The sequence below is a fragment of the Crocodylus porosus genome, unplaced genomic scaffold (assembly GCF_001723895.1).
Source record: "Crocodylus porosus isolate Cpor-Errol unplaced genomic scaffold, CroPor_comp1, whole genome shotgun sequence".
Lineage (NCBI taxonomy): Eukaryota > Metazoa > Chordata > Crocodylia > Crocodylidae > Crocodylus > Crocodylus porosus.
In genome coordinates this window covers 8,656,458-8,678,869 of record NW_017728920.1, presented here as the reverse complement: position 1 = coordinate 8,678,869, position 22,412 = coordinate 8,656,458, and the positions used below count along the sequence as shown (strand labels likewise).

The window sequence follows — 22,412 nt, the reverse complement described above, 5'->3', positions numbered from 1 at the left end:
ATTGCCTGATGATTTGCCTTGATGAATATTAGGGCATCTTCTATACACATGCTCCAGGGTGGAGGGGGCCAGGGGTGCTTTAATTAGAGCGGCTCTCAGCGTCATGTGTATTCAGTGTCCTGTGTTTCAAAATGGCAGCAGGGGCACTTTTACTAAACCTCATTTGATGGGAATTAGTTAAAGCTGCTATTTTGAAACATGGGGACACCAAATACACATGATGCTGAGAGTCTCTCTAATTAAAGGACCTAGACAGGTTACAGGGGTGGAAAGACAAGAATAGGATGGAATTCAACACTGACATACAAGGTGATGCACCTGGGGAGGAAGAACCAGCACCATACATACAGCCTGGGGAACTCCTTTCTCATCAGTGCAGAGGCAGAAAAGGATCTTGGAGCTATCATTGATGCCAAGATGAATATGAGCAGGCAGTGTGGGGATGCAGTCAGGAAGGCCAACTGCATCTTGTCATGCATCCACAGATGCATCTCAGGCATGGCCAGGAAGGTCATACTCCCCCTCTACGCAGCACTGGTAAGGCTGCAGCTGGAGTACTGCGTCCAGTTCTGTGCACCGCACTTCAAGAGGGATGTGGACAACATGGAAAGGGTCCAGAGGAGGGCCACTTGCATGATCAGGGGGCAGCAGGGCAGGCTCTATGAGGACAGGCTACGGGACCTTAACCTGTTCAGCCTCCATAAGAGAAGGCTGAGGGGGGATTTAGTGGCCTGTTATAAACTAGTCAGAGGGACCAGCAGGCATTGTTCCCCGAGCACTACCAGGAGTAACGGTAGAAATAACGGTCACAAGCTGGCAGAGGGTAGATTCAGACTAGATATTGGGAGGCATTACTTCACGGTCAGGGCGGCTAGGATCTGGAGCCAACTTCCAAGAGAAGTGGTGCAGGCTCCTACCCTGGGGGTCTTTAAGAGGAGGCTAGATGTACACCTTGCTGGGGTCGTTTGACCCCAGTACTCTTTCCTGCCATGGCAAGGGGTTGGACGTGATGATCTGCTCAGGTCCCTTCCGACCCTACTAACCATGAAACTATGAATACATATAACACTAGCACGCTCCATCAGACTTACGGCAGATTCAATTAATCAGTTTCCAATTAATTAGTCTCCTGTGACGTGAAGAGCTCCGTAACGTGTATAGGTGTCCTTAGCTTCTCCTGAGGGAAGATCTTGGCCCAGAATGGAAATAGCAGGAAATCTTTTAGGTCAGAACTGTTAACAGTGTTATATGGGCTCTCTGGAGTAGATTAGCACTACTGCTACACATAAGAATTATCAGTCCCTGGGTAGACTCTGGGGTGTGTACTACCCTTGGCTCTAGCTAGTTTGTTGTTGGTCCTTTATTTTTTGCAGCATTAAATTAAAAAAAGAATCTCTTAAAAATAAAATAAGAGAGCAATCAAGAAATTCTTACACCAGAGCTGCGCAGAAATTCCTCATAATCTCTGATCTGGAATCCTGAGATTTCTTGACATAGTTCCACATGTCACTTGTTTGCTTTCTTCATTCTGCTGATGGAAGTGATGAGATCAGTTTATGGATTTTCATACAGGGATTCCATTAGGTCTCTTGTAAATGAAGATAGTGCCAATTTCACCACTGAAAACCTGTTGCTTCCTTTATTTTCCCCCAAAGAAATTCCACCATGACTAAGTCCCCACCCCCAAATACTACAATCCTATCTTTGCTGCTTCTGATGAAAAAAATAATGTTCAAATCTCAGCTGGAGTCAGATGGATTCATGTCAATCTGGAACAGCTCATCATATAACCATTGTATTTTTTGGAAACTGAATGAATGTGATACTGACATACACTTTCACTAATGCCAAGTTGAAAGATAAAAAGGAGTATATGGAAAAAGATGTATAATGTGATGAGGAACAGAAGCCTTTTAGAATAGGAGAACATGCATTCTTCTAAAAGAGAGATTTTCCGGCCATATGTGGGGGGCAAGAGAGAGACTCTCTCTACATTGGGACCCTAGTCATACACCACCACTGAGTCTTGCACTGTACAATGGTATCAGTACCTTCTGGAATGTAATTCAGTTGTTTAATTAGCCAAAGGGATGAGCTGATTTCCCTTCATCCACTGGGCGACTGGAGTGCAGATAGCTTTGTGAGTGAAGGACTGGCAACTGAACCTTTAAATTACGTTTGTTGGGGGATGGGGATGCAGAGGACAAAGAACCTAGGATCAGTGAGCCAGGAGCCATGGGCTGGATCAGCCCAGATAAGTACTAAGAGGTCTGATAGGCATCTAGATATGGGAGTACCAAGGGAACGCATTGGGGTTGTTAAATATCTCTACACTAATGCTAGGATGATGGGGATCAAGCAGGAGGAACTTGCACTCCTGTTTGCAAGCAATAACTTGAACTTTGTTGGGTTAACCTAGTCGAACCCTATTCACAATTGGGCAGTAAGCATTGAGAGCTATAGGTTATACAGATGTGATAGAGTGGGGAAAAAGGAGGGGGAGTGTTGTTCTTTGTGTTAAGGAGAAATACACATCTTCTATAATCAAGATGGGATCAGAGGAGGGGCAAACTGAGGCACTGTGGGTTAGAATACAAGGGGGTCAGGGGATAAGGGACTTGGTAGTGGGGGTCTACTACAGACTGCCACACCAGGAGGATGAACTAGACCTGGAATTCTCAAGGCAGCTCTCAGAGGCTATATGATCAAGAGACATGGTTGACCTAAACTACCCTGACATCTGCTGGGAGGAGCAGTCAGCCAGATGTAACTGCTCACATAGGTTCTTAACCTGCATACAGGACCTCTACCTAATGCAGGAGGTATACCATCCCATTAGGGGAAACGCCTTACTGAACTTGGTGCTAGCTACAGGGGATGACCTGGTGGGGGATCTGAAGGTACAAGGTAACCTGTGTAACCATCAATTGATTGAATTCACTATCTGGCATAGGGTGGGAAAAGTAACCAGCAGGCCAGAAGTTGTAGACTTCAGAAAGGCTAACTTCAGTGTGCTCAGGAGATTAGTTAGTGAGGCATTGAAGATCAAGAGCATTGATGAAATGGGAGTCCAGGAAGGGTGGTTGTTCCTCAAGGGAGGAATCCTTCAGGTGCAGAAGGAGATGATTCCATTGCGCATAAAAGGGGGCAAAGGGACCAAGAAACCCTCTTGGCTGAACAAGGAAATCCAGGAATGCCTAGGAGCAAAGAAAGAGGCATACAGGCTGTGGAAACAGGGGGCAGCTACCAAGGAGGAGTATATCTCCTTGGCTCACTTGCAGGGAGTCAATTAGGAAGGCCAAAGCAGCAATGGAGCTCAGTCTGGTGACAAAAATTAAAGACAACAAAAAGTCCTTCTGGTATATAGGGAGCAAAAAGAAGACGCAGGGTAACATAGGCCCCCTACAAGACAGGCTAGGGGAATTTGTGGCAGATAGGAGGGACAAGGCTGAACTCTTCAATGAGTTTTTTGTCTCTGTATTCTTGAACATAGATCAAGATGTATCTCTTAGTTGCATTATAGACAGGCACAGGAGGAACACCAGCCCACCAATGGTCAGCACTGACCTAGTAAAGGGACACTTGGAGGGGCTGGATGTGTTTAAGTCAGCAGGCCCGGATGATCTTCATCTGAGGCTGCTGAAGGAATTGGCCAGTGTCATAGCAGAACCACTGGCATGGCTGTTTGAGCACTCTTGGTGCTCAGGTCAGGTCCCAGAGGACTGGAAAAGGGCCAATGTGGTCCCTATTTTCAAGAAGGGAAGGAAGGAAGATCCAGGTAATTATAGGCTGGTTAGTCTCACCTCTATCCTTGGGAAAACCTTTGAAAAAATTATCAAGGATAACATTTGTGGGAGCCCAGCAGGAAAAATAATGCTGAAGGGCAACTGGCATGGGTTCATAGCAGGTAGATCATGCCTGATTAACCTTGTTTCTTTTTATGAGCAGGTCACAAAATGCTTAGATACAGGAGCCGAGGTGGATGTCATATACTTGGATTTTAAGAAAGTCTTCAATACAGTATCTCATCCTATTCTCGTAAACAAACTGAGTGGCTGTGACATAGATGCTTACATGGTCAGGTGGGTGGCAAATTGGCTTAAGTGTCACCTGCAGAGAGTGGTAGTGGACAGGTTGGTATTGACCTGGAAAGATGTGGGCAGTGGGGTCCCCCAAGGCTCAGTCCTTGGACCTGTGCTATTCAGTGTCTTCATCAGCAACTTGGATGAAGGTGTGGAGAGCACTCTGTCCAAATTTGGCAGGTGACACAAAATTGTGGGGTACAGTAAACACACTAGTGGGAAGGGATGGAATCCAGCCAGACCTGGACAGGTTGGAAGAGTAGGCAGAAAACAATAGGATGCAGTTCAACGAAGACAAGTGCGAAGTGCTGCATCTAGGGAGAAGGAATCGCCAACTCACCTATAGGCTAGGGGATGACTTCAGCCGCACAGTGGCAGAAAGGGATTTTGGAGTCATAGTCTACTGACTCCAAGATGAATATGAGCCATAAATGTGACAAAGCAACCAGTATAGCTAACCACACTATCATGTATTAGCAGGTGCATCATGAACAGGTCCAGGGAGGTGATGCTTCCCCTCCATGCGGCATTGGTTAGGCTGCAGCTGGAGTACTGCATCCAGTTCTGGGTGCCGTACTTCAAGAGGGCTGTGGATAACCTTAAGAGGGTTCAGAGGAGGGCCACTCGTATGGTTAGGGGGCTGCAGGTAAGGCCCTATGAGGAGAGACCGAGGGACCTGGATCTCTTCAGCCTCCTCAAGAGAAGGCTGAGAGGTGATCTTGTGGCCGTTTACAAATTCATTGGGGAGGGCAGCAAGAAATAGGAGATGCTCTATTTACCAGGCAGCCCTAGGAATAACAAGAAAACAATGGCCACAAACTGACAGAGATCAGATTTAGGTTGGACATCAGGAAGAACTTTATGGTAAGGGTTGCCAGAATCTGGAATGGGCTTCCAGGGGAGGTGGTGCTCTCCCCTAGCTTGGGGGGCCTTTAAGGGGAGACAGGACAAGCGTCTGGCTGGGGTCATATGACCCCAGCACTCTTTCCTGCCCAAGGCAGGGGGTCAGACTTGGTGATCTATTGAGGTCCCTTCCGACCCTAACAACTATGAAACTATGAAACCTGACACTGTTGAGTGTCATTGCTGAGCACTAGAGTTGTGTTATGTACAGGTAACTTACATTTAGCCATGCTTGCCTGAATGGAGGGCTAATAGTTAATGTTCCTTTTTCTTAACAATTGTTGATTAAATTAATCTTCTAAATTTGCAGTTTCTAGTGTTACACTTTTTTTTTTATTGGTAGAGTTCCTCCAGTTTTTCTCCATAAGGATTTTTTTATGGCTATGTTGATCCATGCCCCCCTGCCACCAAGAAAACTAAAAAAAAGGATGGAATGCAAGAGGGGAAACACCTAGTAGAGATTTGATTCTGTAGACATACTCTTTTAGTATTTTATAACTCTTTTGTCTTTTAGAGAACTTGAACTTTATAAGACCCTGATTTTCTGTTTTCAGTAGGCAGCTACACAGATTTTCTTTTGTTTAAGAACTTTATGCTAGTGGAGTGGTTCTCAGCCTTGTTAGACTCAAGGTACCCATCATAAGATGCCAACTCTTCACTTTCAGTCATTTATTGCTACAGAAAAATGACAGAGTCAAGCCTTCTGTTGCAAACAACTTGGACCACAGCAGGCTAGAATAGCTTCGACACTATGGAAATCTTTTAAAAACTACTTGAAATCTTTAGGTTTATCTTGTGAATCGTGTAGATGTTTATTGTTTGCACACCTAACAGTATTAATATTCATGGTATCCCATGGTACCCTTAAAAGGATTTTATGGTACCCTAGGGTGCTACAGCACCTTGCTTGAGAAACACTGCTTAATGCTAAGCTCTCTTCCTTTCTCCTCATCACTTGAGCTTTGTATATAGTGTTGTGGCTAAAAAATTTCTATAAGAAGAAAGCTCTGTTGCTTAGAAACAGCCCAGTAACGGATCCTTTTTAAAAAGCAAAAAGAGAGGTGGGGCAATAAAGGAGAACAACTGCATTCCTCCTATTGCTAAATTGCACTAAATTTGATTTTTTTTGGGTGGCGGGGGGGTGTGAAACAAACAGGGAAATTTTAATGACATTTTGGTCACAACATTCCCTGCTTCCCTTCCCCCCCACCATTTATTTTTAGCCGACTATAAACTTGATCAACTTTTCTCCTAAACAAAGGAAAACAGTACATTTCCTCGATTTTATGACCATTTCAAATGCTAAAGTTTCCTCAGGGATTGATATTTTCTGTACTTCTCTAATCGAAATAGATTACTGTTTTTTGAACTGCATGTAAGTGGGGAGCAAGTGTTGTGACAACTGCATACTCTCTCAGGATTCTTGTGTTTCTGTTGTTTTAAAAGGGAAAGGTGAAAAGTGATCTTCCACCTATAGGGGTGAAACATCAAATGGTTTTGCTTGGATTTAGAAGTCTTGGGATGGGAACTATTCATGTTCTGCATTCAAAACTTGGCACAATGAGGTTCAATCTATGTCTGACATGCCTAAGTGCTACCACAATAAAAATAAAAAAAGCTGGGGTGAAACTAGAGTGGGGAATTAATTAGGTTTGCTTGATTTTGGTCAGTTTCTGCTTTTTAATGTTTATAGTACTTTGTTTTATTTCAAAGTAACTATTTCATGACTTTTACTAAGAAAGCAGAACCATGTATGTGTGTGTGAAGACTGAGTGGGAGGGAAAGGAAGGGCAAGGAGATGTGGGAAGAAAGGGTGAAAGAAAAAAAACTTTACAAACTGTACCATATGGAATTGGATATGAATTGTTTCATATGCATCTTCTCCCCTCAACCTCCACCACTCCCAAAAAACTGCAGCTAGGCCTGGGATATGATGCAGCTACAAAAATTATATATTTTTATTTTTATACTGTAACTGAACTTTTTCATGAATCCTCTTGCATTCTTAGCATTCTGCTCATGCTGCTATGCAGCTGTAGTTACCACCAGTAGACTACAGATGCAGTTTTTTTTACCTTTGTTAGATGCATTCTTATGTTTTCCTTTTGGTTTCATTCTATGCTGCCCTTACGGTATATATATTATTTGAAGCTTGTCACCTATGTATTGATTATTTCATGTTAAATTGTCTCATAATTTATCCTGTTTCTCCAATTCTTGTCTGTTGCTTTCTGTGCAAAGAGGGATTTTATCAGCCAGAGAGTGTTTCCTATGGAAAACTCAAGATTTTATTTTTTTGTTTTGTTCTCTTGCTGCTTTTGAATTGAGCTTTCATAAGAAATAAACAACACCCGGTGTTGTGTGTTGTCAGTTTCTTGTTTTCTAAATTGTAATGAGTTCATTAGGCACAAATAATGTAGATGACTTGACTCCAGTTAATCAGTGGGTTGGGGTGCTTGGTAGAATCCAGACTGGAACTATGAGTTCTTAGTTTTTATCTCTTTGCTTGTGAACACCCTGGACCTTCTGACCTAACTGCCTTGGCTGAAACAACTGTGATACGGAAGATGTAACAATACTCAGTGTCCTCTTATGGCCCAGCAAGGTGTTTTCAGGCCTGGCTAAAGTCAACCAACTCCTGCATCAGCCTGTAAAGTAGGGTGTCTGGCTATTATCTAGTAACCTTGGCAGCTTCATCATTAACAAATTTTCAAGTCATGTCTTCCAGCCTTACCATTTTCGGACTGCAATTGGGCTCAGTTTACATTCCTCTCCCTCACTTCCACTGACATTTAATGTGTTAATACGATTTTTCTTTTCCTTCAGGCTGTTGGTATTCTCTAAATATTTATTTGGCTTCTACTCAGCAACTGTAATGTGAGTTGATGGTGTTCTCAAAAGAAGTATAATATCCACAGAGGATATTTAGTATATACATAATTTGGGGGCTATGAAAATACCTGTAATATTTCCTATGATGAAAAATCTCTGACAGTGCAGAAAGGAGGAAGAAAACAAAGTGTTTCCAAGTGGCATCCTATCTGCTCACAGACTGTTTTGGTAGTTCTGGGAGGTCAGCCTAGATCTAGGCTTTGCATTGGTACTCTGTGACATGGGGTGCTGAGAGTGCTTCTTGTGAAGTGTCAGTTGGCACGGTCTGCCCTGGATGTTTTAGGAACAACAATGATTTGATTCAGAGGGAGCTGCATCTAATTCATCTCATCTTTTAAGGCAGAGGACTTAAGTGTATGGTCAAATACAGGAGTAGATGGGAATTGTTGATATTAATGAGAATTAGGTACTTGAATATCTTTCTGGAACAGTGTGCTATCATCTGAATAAAATATTGGGCATGAAATATATGTCCAGAGGAGGAGGAAAAGTGAGAAGAAAAAGGTAATTGGGATCCAATAAATTCTTAAATATTTTTTGATGGGTGAACTAACACTGGTTATGTTAGGAAACTGTTTAAGATACACGAGTGATGCCATGCCAGTACTTGTCAGGAAACAGGGAGGAAATTGGTTCCCTAGAAATGAAATTTCTCAGTACTGTTCAAGATAGATAAGTTGCAGCTATGGACCTGGAGCATCTTTACTATTTACTTTTTCTTTATATGGGAAGCAGAGAAAAAAGAAGAGAGAACTGTAATTGGCCAGGGTGGGCAGAGGGCACTTGGTTGTCTTTCTGTTTGAAAATTCCCTGTAACTGTACCATATGCTTGCAGAAGTAGTGACCACCTTTGACCTGTGAGCAAAAGTGCTAGGCATATATAAGCTGCAGGCAACATCATACTTTGTGCCCCCAGCCAAAACTGAAGAAATGTGAAATGTGGAAAGCAAAATTTGCGGTGGCTCTGAGCAGTATCGGAAAGTGTTATGGGCAGTACATTGCCTGTAAACTGTGTGTTGGGATCACTCCTTTGTTGGCTCACAAACTTGAGAATGGTGTGTGTGTGTGTCGGGGGAGGGGTGGAGGGGATTATTATCTTGAGCCCTTGACTTGTTTCAGTCCAGATCGAGTCATGTGGATCTCTTGCATTTTTTTATTCTGAGAGCTATCATGCTGTTTTCCCTCTAATATTTTTCTGTTAGACCCCTGTTATGATAGCATCTTCCAGTAAGTTAGCAAAGACTGCTTGCAGAACAGCTGTCATCACTGAGTCTCTTGGAATAATGCAGTGTCCCATGTGGCAGAACACTAGGTCATCCACACCAAGATGGGGAGTGGAAAGTCCATCCCTTGGCATGGAAACTAAGTTCTTTGCTGTCACTAAGCCAATGGGGCAGCTGATCCGAGGCACTAATATTGTAACAAATATCTGGAATAGTATTCAAGGAAGCTTGGGAGGAAGCCAGGGAGAAGGTTAACGGTGAATGAACTGGTGAGAACACAGTACAGTAGTCCAATGAGCCGTTATCTTTATTTGCACCCATAAATAAAGTAGACAGGATAGTTCAGCAGCTGAGTTTAATCACAGATTCTAAAGTGTTTGTCAGTGTGCATCGCCCTGCAGGGGAGCAGGAATCTCTTCAGCATGTGACTGGACTTTCTTTTTGAAGACTAGTGCCTCTCGGGCCCATGCATGTGTCACATATGCTTTTACATGGGAGCATAAGGAGGTAAGGGATGAAGTGGCTGTGACTCTGTTAGTTCCTTGTTGTCTATGGCAGTGATACAATTTGTGGTAATTATCTAACCTGCTATTTTACAACTGAACTCAATTTCTCAACTAGATCTTGTTAAAAAAAAAAATCCATCTTGCTCTTTTTGTTGTTGGTTTTTAAATCCAAAAAAAAAAAAAAAGACTCTGAGGGAGTTCATCTGTACTGACTTGGCACTGGCCCTAATCCACCCATGGCCTGCCTTCCTTTGCAACGCCCTTATTGGTGCAACCTTCCTGATGAGAATCTGTCTGCAGATGCTCTCTGGGTCAAGGAATGGGAATCACAGGAAGTCACAAACAAGTTCCTTGTGACAACCCCCACTTGTCAACTTGCTGGCTTTGAACTATTATGGTGAGAGTGGTCCCTGCCAAACAGGTTCAGGACAGGCCAAGGCCCCTGCACAGCCAACCTTCATCACTAAGGTCTCAGTGCTAACCCATTGTGTGCTTGTAGAGAGATGAACAATGCTGCATATTACTGAGGAGTGTCCCCTCTGCAAACTAAGAGGTGGGTTAATAACTTTGAACTCAGCTAATGAGGAGGCCATTGCTTGGCTTCATGGATTTGCATTTGCTAAATAAATAATATTGGCCCTATCAGTAAGCTTATCATCAGAGCTGATGCCAAATCCAAGAGGAAAAGTGGAACCCAGGCATAGTTCTACAGAAAGAAGGATAGACATCCCTCCTCCTGAGCTTACCAAGACTTGTGGCATTGCTACTCTTACTAAGTGTGGGTCCAAGGTATATCTACCCAGATATGTTTGGATCTCCTCGTGGACATAGTTGACACCAACACAGAATCAAGTACTAGGCTGGAGTCAAGATGTTGCCTCTGAGTGACCGCCACCCCTCATTAAACGTGGATGCTTCTTTGCTATCCCTTTGGCAAAGACTTTAGAGACAGTATAAAGAGCCTGCTAACAGGGCACTCACTCACCACAAGTAGAAGTGGCATGGGCTAATGATCAGTCAAAGCCAGACCAGTATCCAGTTCACTTGCCACACTGACTATGCATGTAATTTCATGTGTCCTGTAGTGAGCCTCCTTCCTGCAGATCCAGGAGCAGGAGTAAAACAAGCTCACAGGTGTCAGTCAGAACCTAGATCACTAGTGTTTCAGCCCAAGGCCAGGAGCTAGGGGTAGAGCTGTAAAAACCAGTCTCCAGAGAGAGAATCCTCATTGTCACCCACTAAGGCTTTCTATACAACCCTTGCTCTGGTGGTTGACCTGGCCTTTCAGGATCTTTGAATGTGGATCATGAAGATCCATGTATTATAAATATAAACAATAGTTTTATAGGAGGAATTCTATTAATTCTTTGGTGTATCGTCAGCTGTTTCCAAGGTCTGTCATCTCATCTGCAAGCCTTGGCCATCACTAGTTCCTAATTTGAGATGGGTAAAGAGAGGCCTGTCAAGTGCTCTGTAAAAACTGGGAACATTTACTTCTACCTTAACCTGCGATTATTGCAATGACACAAGAAAAATATAAGTCAACAAAAGGCATATCCTAAGAGAAGGGTCAAAGTGAACTTGTTGGACTTATTGCAACTCTGAGTGGCAAGTACTGCTTCAAAAAGTGTCAAGTTCTGTTTCCCAGCAGTAGAGGAGGTGACTCCTTTTTTTTCCAATTGCCTCAGATGTGAACTGAAGGAAACTGTTAAAGCAGGTCATATGTTTGCCAGGGCAGCCCTACAGGCAACTATGGATTCCCATACACAATTGCAAGGTCAGTGATCACAGTCATAGCCATGAGGTGTGTCTCACGGCTCTTGGGTTTTGGGATGTAGAAGAAGGTACAAGATGACAATGAAGACCTCCTGTTGGAGGGGAAGCACTTGGGGGGCACCCTGAAAGTTGTGGACATGTATTCATCAAAAATCCAAAGCCATTGTAACTGTCAGCATCACTGTGGGATGACTGAGCACCATGGACAGGGACTGTTCCTTTTTGGGTTTGGAAATCCTGATACAAAGTAAGAAAATATTACCAGGAAGAAGTATTCTTCAGAATGGAAGAGGTTCTTAGTATAGTTGTCTAAAAAGGCCTGGGCCTAGATTAGGCTTTTATACCAGTTACTTGGCTACTTACAGCTTCTCAGACAGTCAGGTCTTTCATCCAGTTCTATTAAGGTCCACCTTGCACTGCTTTCAGCTACCTGTGCAGTCATGCTTCATCTTCTCTCACACTGCAATATCAAAGTTTTTGTTACAGGGCTACAACACAATTTCCAGGAAGACCTGTTTGTACCTGAGACCTCAGTATAAGGCTCCTGAGACTTATGGGCCTTTCTTGGGTTTCTCCATGTTCCATATCTTTCTGAAGTTGATCTGCTTAATTGCTTTATTTCAGTGGGAAGAGAGAGTGAGATTCAGGTAATGGCAGCTTAAACTTACTGTATGATATTCTGTAAGGACAAGGTGGTGCTAATAGCACATCCAAAATACATCCCCCAAAGTAATATGAGGTTTTTAGCTTAACCAACCCACTAAATTGTGTCATTGTCTTGGAATTGTGTTAACACCAAAAGATAAAAAATTATACGCAATAGATGCATTCTAGTCTCGGCTTTATTACACTGGTAGAATATAATCATCCATTCAGACTAGGGGCCCCATCGATTTCTGGTTTATGACTGGGTGTTTAGGGCCAGAATGGCTTGTTGCAAATAGCATTGACATATTCCACAATTCATCTCTTGGTTACCAGTCGGTCACTGAACTTCTCCCACTGAAAATCAATGCTTGCTCTCCCAGAGTTTAAAAGACCCATCCTGATGTGCCATAGTTTCATAGTTGTTAGGGTCAGAAGGGACCTCAATAGATCATCGAGTCCGACCCCCTGCCCTGGGCAGGAAAGAGTGCTGGGGTCATATGACCCCAACCAAACGCTTGTCCTGTCTCCTCTTAAAGACTCCCAAGCTAGGGGAGAGCACCACCTCCCCTGGAAGCCCATTCCAGATTCTGGCAACCCTTACCATAAAGTTCTTCCTGATGTCCAACCTAAATCTGATCTCTGTCAGTTTGTGGCCATTGTTTTCTTGTTATTCCTAGGGCTGCCTGGTAAATAGAGCATCTCCTATTTCTTGCTGCCCTCCCCAATGAATTTGTAAACGGCCACAAGATCACCTCTCAGCCTTCTCTTGAGGAGGCTGAAGAGATCCAGGTCCCTCGGTTTCTCCTCATAGGGCCTTACCTGCAGCCCCCTAACCATACGAGTGGCCCTCCTCTGAACCCTCTTAAGGTTATCCACAGCCCTCTTGAAGTGCGGCACCCAGAACTGGATGCAGTACTCCAACTGCAGCCTAACCAATGCCGCATGGAGGGGAAGCATCACCTCCCTGGACCTGTTCATGATGCACCTGCTAATACATGATAGTGTGGTTAGCTATACTGGTTGCTTTGTCACATTTATGGCTCATATTCATCTTGGAGTCAGTAAACTATGACTCCAAAATCCCTTTCTGCCACTGTGCGGCTGAAGTCATCCCCTAGCCTGTAGGTGAGTTGGCGATTCCTTCTCCCTAGATGCAGCACTTCGCACTTGTCTTCGTTGAACTGCATCCTGTTGTTTTCCAGGATTGGATATCAGCAAAGCAACCAGTAACTTAGTCCAAGGCATTATATTGTACACAGTGGTTAGATCAAATGCCAGATTTGGGAGAAGATGCACCTATAGCTTCTCATTCCCACCATCCTGAGGAGGCATTGCTTGCCAGTCATCATCTATGGTGGGACCCACACAGACACTTTAAAGAAGAAAGGTCACACACCTGGCAGTAACTGTAGTTTCTCAAAGTGTTATCAGTGTTCATACTGCACTTTGCCCTCTTTGGTTTGTAGAAGTTCTAAGCTGTCATAGGCTTTGAATTGTGAAAAAATTGGGGGAGGTTCATACCTGCTCTGTGTCCTGTGCCTCCTTTTGCTCCTATGTGAGGGCATAAGGCATGGACCTAATCCCAGTGGATGTGGCTTTTCCAAAAAGCCAGATCACACACTCGCAGGACACATGTGGGATCCCCATTGACTAGAATGTCTCAGAACAGTCACTGTACAGAACTGTCCTTTGCCTACTGCATGCCTGTGCATTACTGCAGTGACAGTTCCGATCTGGGAATTAAAACAGGTAATTATTCAATGGGGTAACTGAACTCAATTAAACTTCCTTAATGAGAGCAGGAGAGACTCTGAAGGCAGGCTGTCTTCTAAGGGTCCTGCCCATTCTGGGCAAATAGTATCTACCTCTGAAAAACATCTTAGTACTTTATATCTCAGCCTTTGGCAGCAAATGTAGAGTCTGTAACATGTTGTATTAAAGTGAAATAACTTGAGCATAGGTGGCTGGCTGGTTGGGGACATTAAAAAGGCTTCTGAGGAGTGGTAGCAGAAAGAGGGAGGCAAGTTCTCTAGAAGAGAGGATATGACTGCAGTGATTGATGCAGAAGTAGTGGGGAAAGGGAGATGGATAGACCCTGTCTTATCTTTTACCCTTTAAAATTTCGCTGCTGCTATAGCTAGACACGTTCTGCATTGAATTCATTGTAATAAGATGTATTTCCCTCTCTTGCATGGTTTTGTAAGATTCCTTGGTATAAAAGGAAGATGTGACAGGAATAACTACTTTGTTTTATAGATAAGCAAGAATGTATAAACGTATTTATGAGCAATTTATTAGTGATTTGTGTAACAGAAATTCCTAGAGATCAATTGAGATCATATTTTTAGCATGCTAGGGACTGAACAGAGGAGGAGAAGCACTCCAGGCTCTGAAGAGTTTATAAACTAAAGAAACAAGGCAGGCAAAGGGGAGGGAAAAGGGATATAACATGCATTAAAATGAACTCTGTAAGGGCCAGAGGACATCATGTTAGCTTTCTTCAAAGTCAATGAGAAGTGCCCAGAGAAAGGTGCAGTGCTGTCTTGCCCAGTAGGTGGGAGTAAGGGCAGGAAAGAAAGGGAGGTCCTTGTTTGCAAGCCTTTCGTCAGCATGGTTTATATTGAATTAGTCCTTCTGTGGCAGTCCCCACTTACTGAGCTTAGGTTGTGTGCTGCGGTTGCCAGGAGTCGCAGGCTTTTGATTGGCAGAGAGAGGCCCACAGAGTTGGCCCTCTTTAAAGTCCGCCCCCACATCCTCTGCATACAGAAAGTCAAGGCTGTGCTGCTTAGAGTGGGAGAGAGTGCGTGAGCAGAGCAAACTCGTGTTGCTCCACACGGCTATTTTTGCTGGCAATGAGTAGGGCTTGATCACTGACAATAAACTTACAGATTTTGCTTCTGCTGCTGGCTCCTGAATCAGCCTCAAATAATGGGTTTAACTGCTTTGTTGCCCTAGGAGCCTTCAATGGATTGTCTGGAAAAGTTACAAGGAGAACAAGAGGAACTTCTTAAACCAGTGCTAGGAAGCTGTTGTCTGAAGTTTTGAACTTTTACAGTTTATTTTTTTTTGTGTCCCTCCAGTACAGCAGAAAGGAAACTGAATGACCTCTGGAGCTGCTGGAATTCAGGTACTGTTGTGGCTCTGTGCATGCTTTTGTTGTTTCTGTTGCATATCATTGGACCCCTGTCTCCTTGGGTTTTTGTTTCCTCCTTGTGGTTTTGTACAATGCTGCGGCTCTGTCTGCTGTTCTGCTTTCAATGGGGCTGAGGGCTTAACATCTTGCTTTGCCTGCTTTCTTACTGTGCCTTTTCTTCAAGAAAATTCCCACTCTCTCCCCTCTTGCTTCCCAGTTTATTTCTGTAGTCTGTGATGGTGGAAGGATTTCTTCCCAGCTTTGCCAACCACAGGGCTTCCACTCTTATGCCTGGGACTGAGGAATTTTCTCATTCTTCTTTTCTTAAGAACTTGTCTTAGTATTTTTGGAAATATTCAGATTCTCTTTCTTTGTGGTGGAGTAGAAAAACTTGCAATATGTAAGATTCTCTTTGAAAGAGGTGGCCTAATAAAATGCAAAGCCCTAATGTCTCTGCTAGTTATGAGGATCATTGGGCTCAATGTACTTTTTGATATGTAAACTAAAATAAAATCCTGCCATGGAGGTGAAGAGTGGGAAGAGGATATCTGGCATTGTCCAAGACTGACCTTGCTGAATGATTTAAGGACCCATTGTGACAGGCTGGGAAGAGAATTGCATCTAGTCTTTTCTAGACAAAAGGACAGTGGTTGTCAAACAAGTGCCTTGAGAGTGGCAGTAGTGATTCAGGCAGTGAATGAAAGAAAGCAGTGGTGAAGGAGAGGATCCTCTGTGCCACTGAGAACAAGACTCAAAAGTTTAGAAATCTTGGCAGAAAAGAAACGTGCACAGGTGTGTGTTATGCATGCACTTATGTAGCAAGTTGTAGAGGCTGATGAAAGGTACTGTATAAATGCAAACAGAATAATAGTTTTATACTTATTTTGACCACTTCAGTCTTAAGTAGGTGTTTGTGCCAACTTTATTTTAGCTACGAGCAGTCTAATATTGGCTTCTCTGTGGGCTGTATTTCCCTATTGGGGTGGGTGTGTAGTATCAAATAAACTACATGAAATAAAATAGCTTCTGGGGGCCCAAGACCTTTGATTTGGTCCAAGTCCTAGTTGCCTTTCTTGTTTTGCCATTCTGCTAGTGGCTGAGGGCATTTTCTATGACTCAGAAAAGCAATAGTGATGAAACAGCTGGAATTCACCTCTGATCTGAAAGAGCTTGATCCTCTCTTCTTCTACCAGTTGCCTTCATCAGTCTTAGACATCTCTAAGAACAGGGGATGCATGTGTGTCGGGGGGGGGAGTAAGTTTTTAACCACCTGTCTAGTTTTGTCTTGCTTAGCTGTATTAAATGGAAGTGGAACTGCCCTGTTATGTGTCCTAGACCCTAATCTGGAGTAAGCATGAAGAAGTTCTAGCAAGGCTTGACACTGCTGAGCAATTAACAAAGTGTTTTTGGCCTTAGATTTGAAGAGAGTGTCCTGTTCTCTTAGCTGGAAGTAATGAACTAGCCAGCAAAAAGAGAGAGAAGCCAGAAAGGAAATTAGCAAATTGGAAGATGAAGTAAGGTATTTGTTTCTGCCCCAAAGGGAAAAATACTCCCACCTCCCTCTTCTCCCAGCTCCTTCATGATTTAAGTACCAGACAGCACAAGAATAAACTGGGTGTGGTACTGAGCAAGGAGGGATGCTACCTCAGCAGTAGGGATGGCTCAGAACAAGAATTTCATGCTAGAAATATGGATTGAATGAGTGTTATTGTTGATCTTCTGAACCCATACTCGGGTACAGACGGAAAGTATCATGTTATGCTGCAAGCCCAATTTTTTGGCAGCCGAATCCTATACTGAGTGCTCAGTACCTAAAGTTGATGTTTGGATGTGCAGGGTTGAAAACTGGGGTGCAGTGTTTAGTCACTTGCCTGGCTTTGCCTGTAAAGATCCCTGTCAGTTAAATGTTAACTTGGATGGCTTGGAATTTTTCCATTCTTGTGGTCCCCAAAGAGCATGTTTCACTTCCATTAAACTAAACAGGGCTGACAGACATGCAAAGTGACTAGAAAACAGGCACCTTTCATTTATGTTTACAGCAGAAATTTAAGATGCCCAAATGCAAGGTTTCTCTTGGGTCTGATTTTCAGAAGTGTTAAGCACATGCAGCACCAGTTGAAAATCAGTGGGAGTTGTGATTGCCCAATGCCTTTGAAAAATGAGGCTCTGAATGGGCTACTGCATGTCGATTAAAATTGCTTTGCCAGATAGGAAGTGTGGTTTTAACCTCTGCAGTTGGCATAGACATTCACTGCCATTTGCAGACATGCAGTCTAAGGCACACCCACTCACACAAATAAGCACTGCATATCTGTATGACACCAGCATGTGTACAGTATTGCTCTGCTCTAAAAGGCACATCCTTTGTAAACTTACTTTAAGGCAAAATCAAATGCCAGCCCCATAGGAGATTTTGCTTTGCTGAGGGCAGTACATAGCCTGGCTCCTTAAATTTTAAAGGGAGTGCTACCTAGCCTGCCTGCAAGAGAGGAACTCTTCATGGAACGGCAGACACTGTTGTAAATCTGCACTGCGTTTAACAACACCATCCCTGCTCCTAAATGTGTTGGACTGAAGTTCATTGTAAACATTTCCTGCTTTAACATGCTGTTAGAAATAACATGGGCATATGTGCTGCTTTCTTGCATCCTGGATCTACCATATTTTTTTTTAGTGTTATCCAACATAGCAAGAATTGCCAGAAAATATTTTCAGCTTTCCAGGATGACTCGGCTCTGCTTGTTCTGGGATTAGTGGTCCATGGATAGGAGAGAAAAGGTGCTCTGTTTTTTGGGCTGAAGATGAGAGCTGATGTTAAAAATTTCCTACACAGGATACTTTATTAATCTGTCATTTTCTTTCTTTAGACTGACTTTGTGTCTGTTTTCAGTGAAATCAAGGTCTGATGTGCAGAAACTGCCTCGAATTTGTGCTTCTTGAGCTTTAAAATAGCACAGTGTAGCTTGTTTAAGTTTATTTGTGTTTTTTTAATAATGCATGTGATATCTAGCATGCATTTATGTCTATGACAGCAGAGTGTGGGACCCTGGCAAGGTTAATGGTTAGTGTGGGTAAAGGTTTTTGTGGTACAGACACCCAGTGCATTAAGTGTGATCTGCTTGGGAAGTTTACAGGTGCCTTTGCCCATGACATGACAAAGCAAAGTAATCCATTGAGATGTGCTGGTCTTAGGTTTAGGTCAGCAAGGTGGCTTTGATTTTTGACAGAAGGGTTCAACTTCTGCAGCCTATGATCTTTATTTTATGGAGCCTTGCCTGTAGATCTGTATATAGGTATGATAATTATGATGGTAATATCTTGCATTGCTTAAGTGTGTCTCAAATATGGATGTTTGAGTATTTTATAAACATTAATGTGGTGTGATTATATTCCTTAGCAAGTAAGTGAGTCTCCATTTTGCCAGTAGAAAAACAGGTTGGTTTTTTTGGTGGGGGAGGGGCTGGAGGTTTGGGGTTTTTTTGTGGTTTCTTTGTTTGTTTGTTTTTAGCTGCCTTCCCTTAATGGAAGTCGGTGACCCGTTGAGATTTGGACCCTCTAAAAAATGACTTGTCCACATTTATGTGGCTGGCGTGTTACAGAGCCAGGACTGGAACCACATCTCAGAGTTCCAGTTTTGCTCCTTGAAAGGGTCAGAGTTGATTTGACTTGAAAACTAGTCTGTTTTTAACAAAGGAGCCACAGGGATATTCGGGACCTACATTTTCCTACTTCTGCGGTTTTGTTATCACATTTTCTGTTTTACATATGTTGTTCTCTCCTCTGCTGGGGACAGAGACAAAAGGGGAAATTGACCATAGAAGGGAAGAATGGAAATGACTGGCTGGAAGCAAAGCACTGTCAAATACAGGCAGTCCTCAACTTACAATATTTCAAGCTTACGTTTATAAATTGACACTCTGTTTCAACTTTATGAAGTCAGTTTCAACTTTACAACGGTTGATCCAATGCAATGCCATGCCAGCAAACCAGTTTGCTGTGTTGCTCATCTCTGTGGAGAATATCTGTTCAAACTTCCTTGGATACTTTCTTTAAGAAAGCAGACAAGACTCCAGAAAAACCTGCAGCCAAGACTCCTAAGAAGACTCCAGCCAAGAACCCTTCAAAAAGTCCAACAAAGAGCCTTTCAAAAAGTTCTGCAAAGTCACCTCAAAGAAGTCCTTCCAAATCAATATAATTGCAATTTACAATATAAATACCTTAGTGTAACTATATTACTCATCTATAATTGCTCGAGTACAAAATTCTGCGGTATTTTTGGTGAAAATAGGGTATCGGGCCTTGGTTCAGGAAACAATCCCCCATTTATAACATTGTTTCTTATGAGAAAATTGGTTCCAAGTTACCATGTTTTGACTTAAGACATGGTTTTCAGGAACCTACCGTGTCGTAAGTTTGAGGACTGCCTGTATTAGAAACAAAAAAGAAAAATAGGGAAAAAAAAAATATCTTCAATTGTAGTTACGGTGATCTTAAGTCCCGATTGTCTTGACAGCAGCCAGGATGTTTTTAGACAGAAGCAGTATGTTTAGGTTGATGGCGTCCCTTTGGACACCATTCCTGCCACATGCTCATTAAGTAATGCCAGAAATAGTCTTGCCAGAAGTACACCTTGGGTGGAAATGGAAAGCTATTGGAATGTTTTCCTATTCAAGTAGTGAAGAAAGAGAAAGAATAAAAAGAAGAGCTTTAAGCCCAATTTCTTCCTTCTGCCCATTCCTCAAGAAGGAACTGCATCTAATGTAAAGAAAAGAAATTACCTGGTAATGGCTCCAGTGTGGTGTTCTGATGCTGTAAAGCAGTGATTTCCAAATGGGGTGCTGTAAGTGCTTTTAAGGCTGTTGCATGGTATTAACACTGTGAGATGCGGAAACACCTAGACGTGATTCACAAGACAAACCCAGAGATTTCAAATAGGAGCCCCTTTTATAAAAGACATTCTGACTTATTGTGGTCTTTCTGAGTTTTTTGCAGCAGAAGAATTGCTTTATTATTTTTTCTGCAGCCAAAAAAGGAGTGAAATGAGTTTCTGAAGCAACCCGTTCCAAAAACATTATGGGGAAGAGAAGCAGGGCTTTGAATTGGAACAAGTTGACAACCACTGCTGTAAAGCATCTGATCTGCAGCCTCTCATGTTCAAATCGTGGAGTTACTGGGTTTTGGTTGAGCCTTGTTGATCTAACGGCATAGGCAGGCAAGGTTTTTTGAGTAGATGTGATATCTTTTATTAGACCAACTGAGTAGTTAACTGAGTACAGCAACTGAGACATTCCCTGTGCCTGAAGAAGGGTGATTGTGCCCAAAAGCTTGCTAAGAACTTTTTTTTCCCCAACTACTCAGTTGGTCTAATAAAAGATATCACATCTACTCAAAGAATCTTACCTGCCAATCGTGGAGTTAAGCACTCAAGTCAGCAAGTGGTAAAGTCAAGATTATGCATCCCCCTTTAAAGACATGCATTGACTCTTTGTATGTAATTGTATGGTCGCCTACTATTTCTAAGCAGTGCAGTAGAATACCATACCTGTTCTTCTGTGGTCCTAGGTATATACATGTAGTGGCTGTGATCGATAAACAGTCCACTAAATTTGTTCTGATGTAAAGGACAGGGTCTCCGTTGCACAACACAGTCTAGCATAGTGGGCCATAGAGTACTTCTCTGTGGAGGGAAGGGAGAAAGGGGAGTAAACTTTAAGTAGTGCATTATTTTGTTGCCTTTTTTAAAAAAATAGAGGTTCAGAAGACTTATTCTGTAACCGAGCTATATATACAGGGGTTTTGCAGCACCCTGTTCCTTGCTGTACCTCCTGCAGTACCCTACTGGTGCCTCTTCCTTTTTTTTCTGTGCAGTCACCTGCTTCTGCCACTTCAGTTTTAGTTCTAGCTCTGTTGCTGTTAATGGTGGGTAACTGGGTTTGAGACTGTGTGGAAGTGCCGTACACGAGGCAGCCATTGATAAAACAATGAACTGGACCAAATGAAAGGCACTGTATAAAGACCCTTGGCAGATGTTGCATTGTGTTGTGCCAATTGGCCATACAGTAAAAGTATTGTGGGATGCTATTACCCTACAGAGAAGTTTGGTGAGCAACTTTATGGATGACCTGCCATTTTTATCCAGGGGTAAAGTGGTTTAACACCTGCCATGTTGTGATTTGTTGTGTATAACTCACGAGAGGTGTTATATGTACCATGGCTGCTAGGCACCAAGTGGAGCAAACAGAGAAAGATGCATTTTCTTAACTGTCTAGTTATAGTCCTTTCATGAGTGTCTTGTAAAGTTAAGAGTATTGGATGAAATTATTTTTTTTCCCCTCTCCCCTCTCCTGGTTGATTGTGTAGCCATTAGGAGCCAGGTGGGGGTGGGCTAGCCTTCCTGGAAGCCAGGAAACTTGTCCTTGTTGTTCCTTGGTCTATTTTAGTCTGTGTCATTCATGCAAACACAGCCCTTGTTTTAATGCACTTAACAAGCTTGTTTTGAAAGTTCACAGAGACGAAGAGAGAGTCAGATTTTGTTCTCCCGTTACTGAATACAAAAACCATGAAGAGGAAGAAAGGAAGCTTATTTGCTTTGCAGAAGGTGTGGTTTTTTTAAAACCCTGTTTAAAAACAACCATCTTTTGCATGCACAGCAGTAATGTGGAAAGACCGTGCGTGGCTTGTAAATTGATCCATTGTGTTGCTTTCAGAACTTTCTAATCAGGAGAGGACGTGGTGGTTAGCTAGGAATAGAACAAAATCATAGCTTTCAGTTTCCAAAAATGCATTTTTTCATACGCTATATGCTCTCTGGGCCAAATATTATATAGACAAGCTTTTCATGTTGCTTTAACTGGCACTTAGCAGTTAGGTTTTGCTTGGGTGTTTCCTCATCTCTAGGTCAAAAAAGACCCAGTTTATTGAAGGGTTCTTTCTGGTATGTAACATTTTGTTTAGGCTTATTTTGTTGGTATTCCAGTAGAGCCAGAGCCATGATGAGGCATGGTCTTCTTTGAAAATAGTCTGCTTTATGCCCAAGAGGAAGCTGGTCTTACCCTCTTCTCTTGACATCTAGATTAACGTTGCTTTTGGATAAGTAGGGTTATCTAATGCCTTAGTGTTTTCAGTGAGAAGTTAACATTTCATTAGGAAATGTGGTCTGATTTCATTAGGAAATGTGGTCAGGTGCTGACCAGCTGGGATGAGGAGGGGCACAGGATAGAGCTGCAAATACCTCAGCCAGGCAGCTGGG

General features: G+C 42.8%; 1 protein-coding gene across 1 annotated transcript in view; it reads left to right on the top strand.

Annotated features, from left to right (window-relative positions):
- Window positions 1-22,412, top strand: part of PALD1 (phosphatase domain containing, paladin 1) — a 194,868-nt gene that overhangs the window by 2,090 nt on the left and 170,366 nt on the right. The window contains exon 2 of the mRNA XM_019538553.1: window positions 15,111-15,157. The gene's annotated coding sequence lies outside the window, so the exon portion shown is untranslated. The remainder of the gene's footprint in view (window positions 1-15,110; window positions 15,158-22,412) is intronic.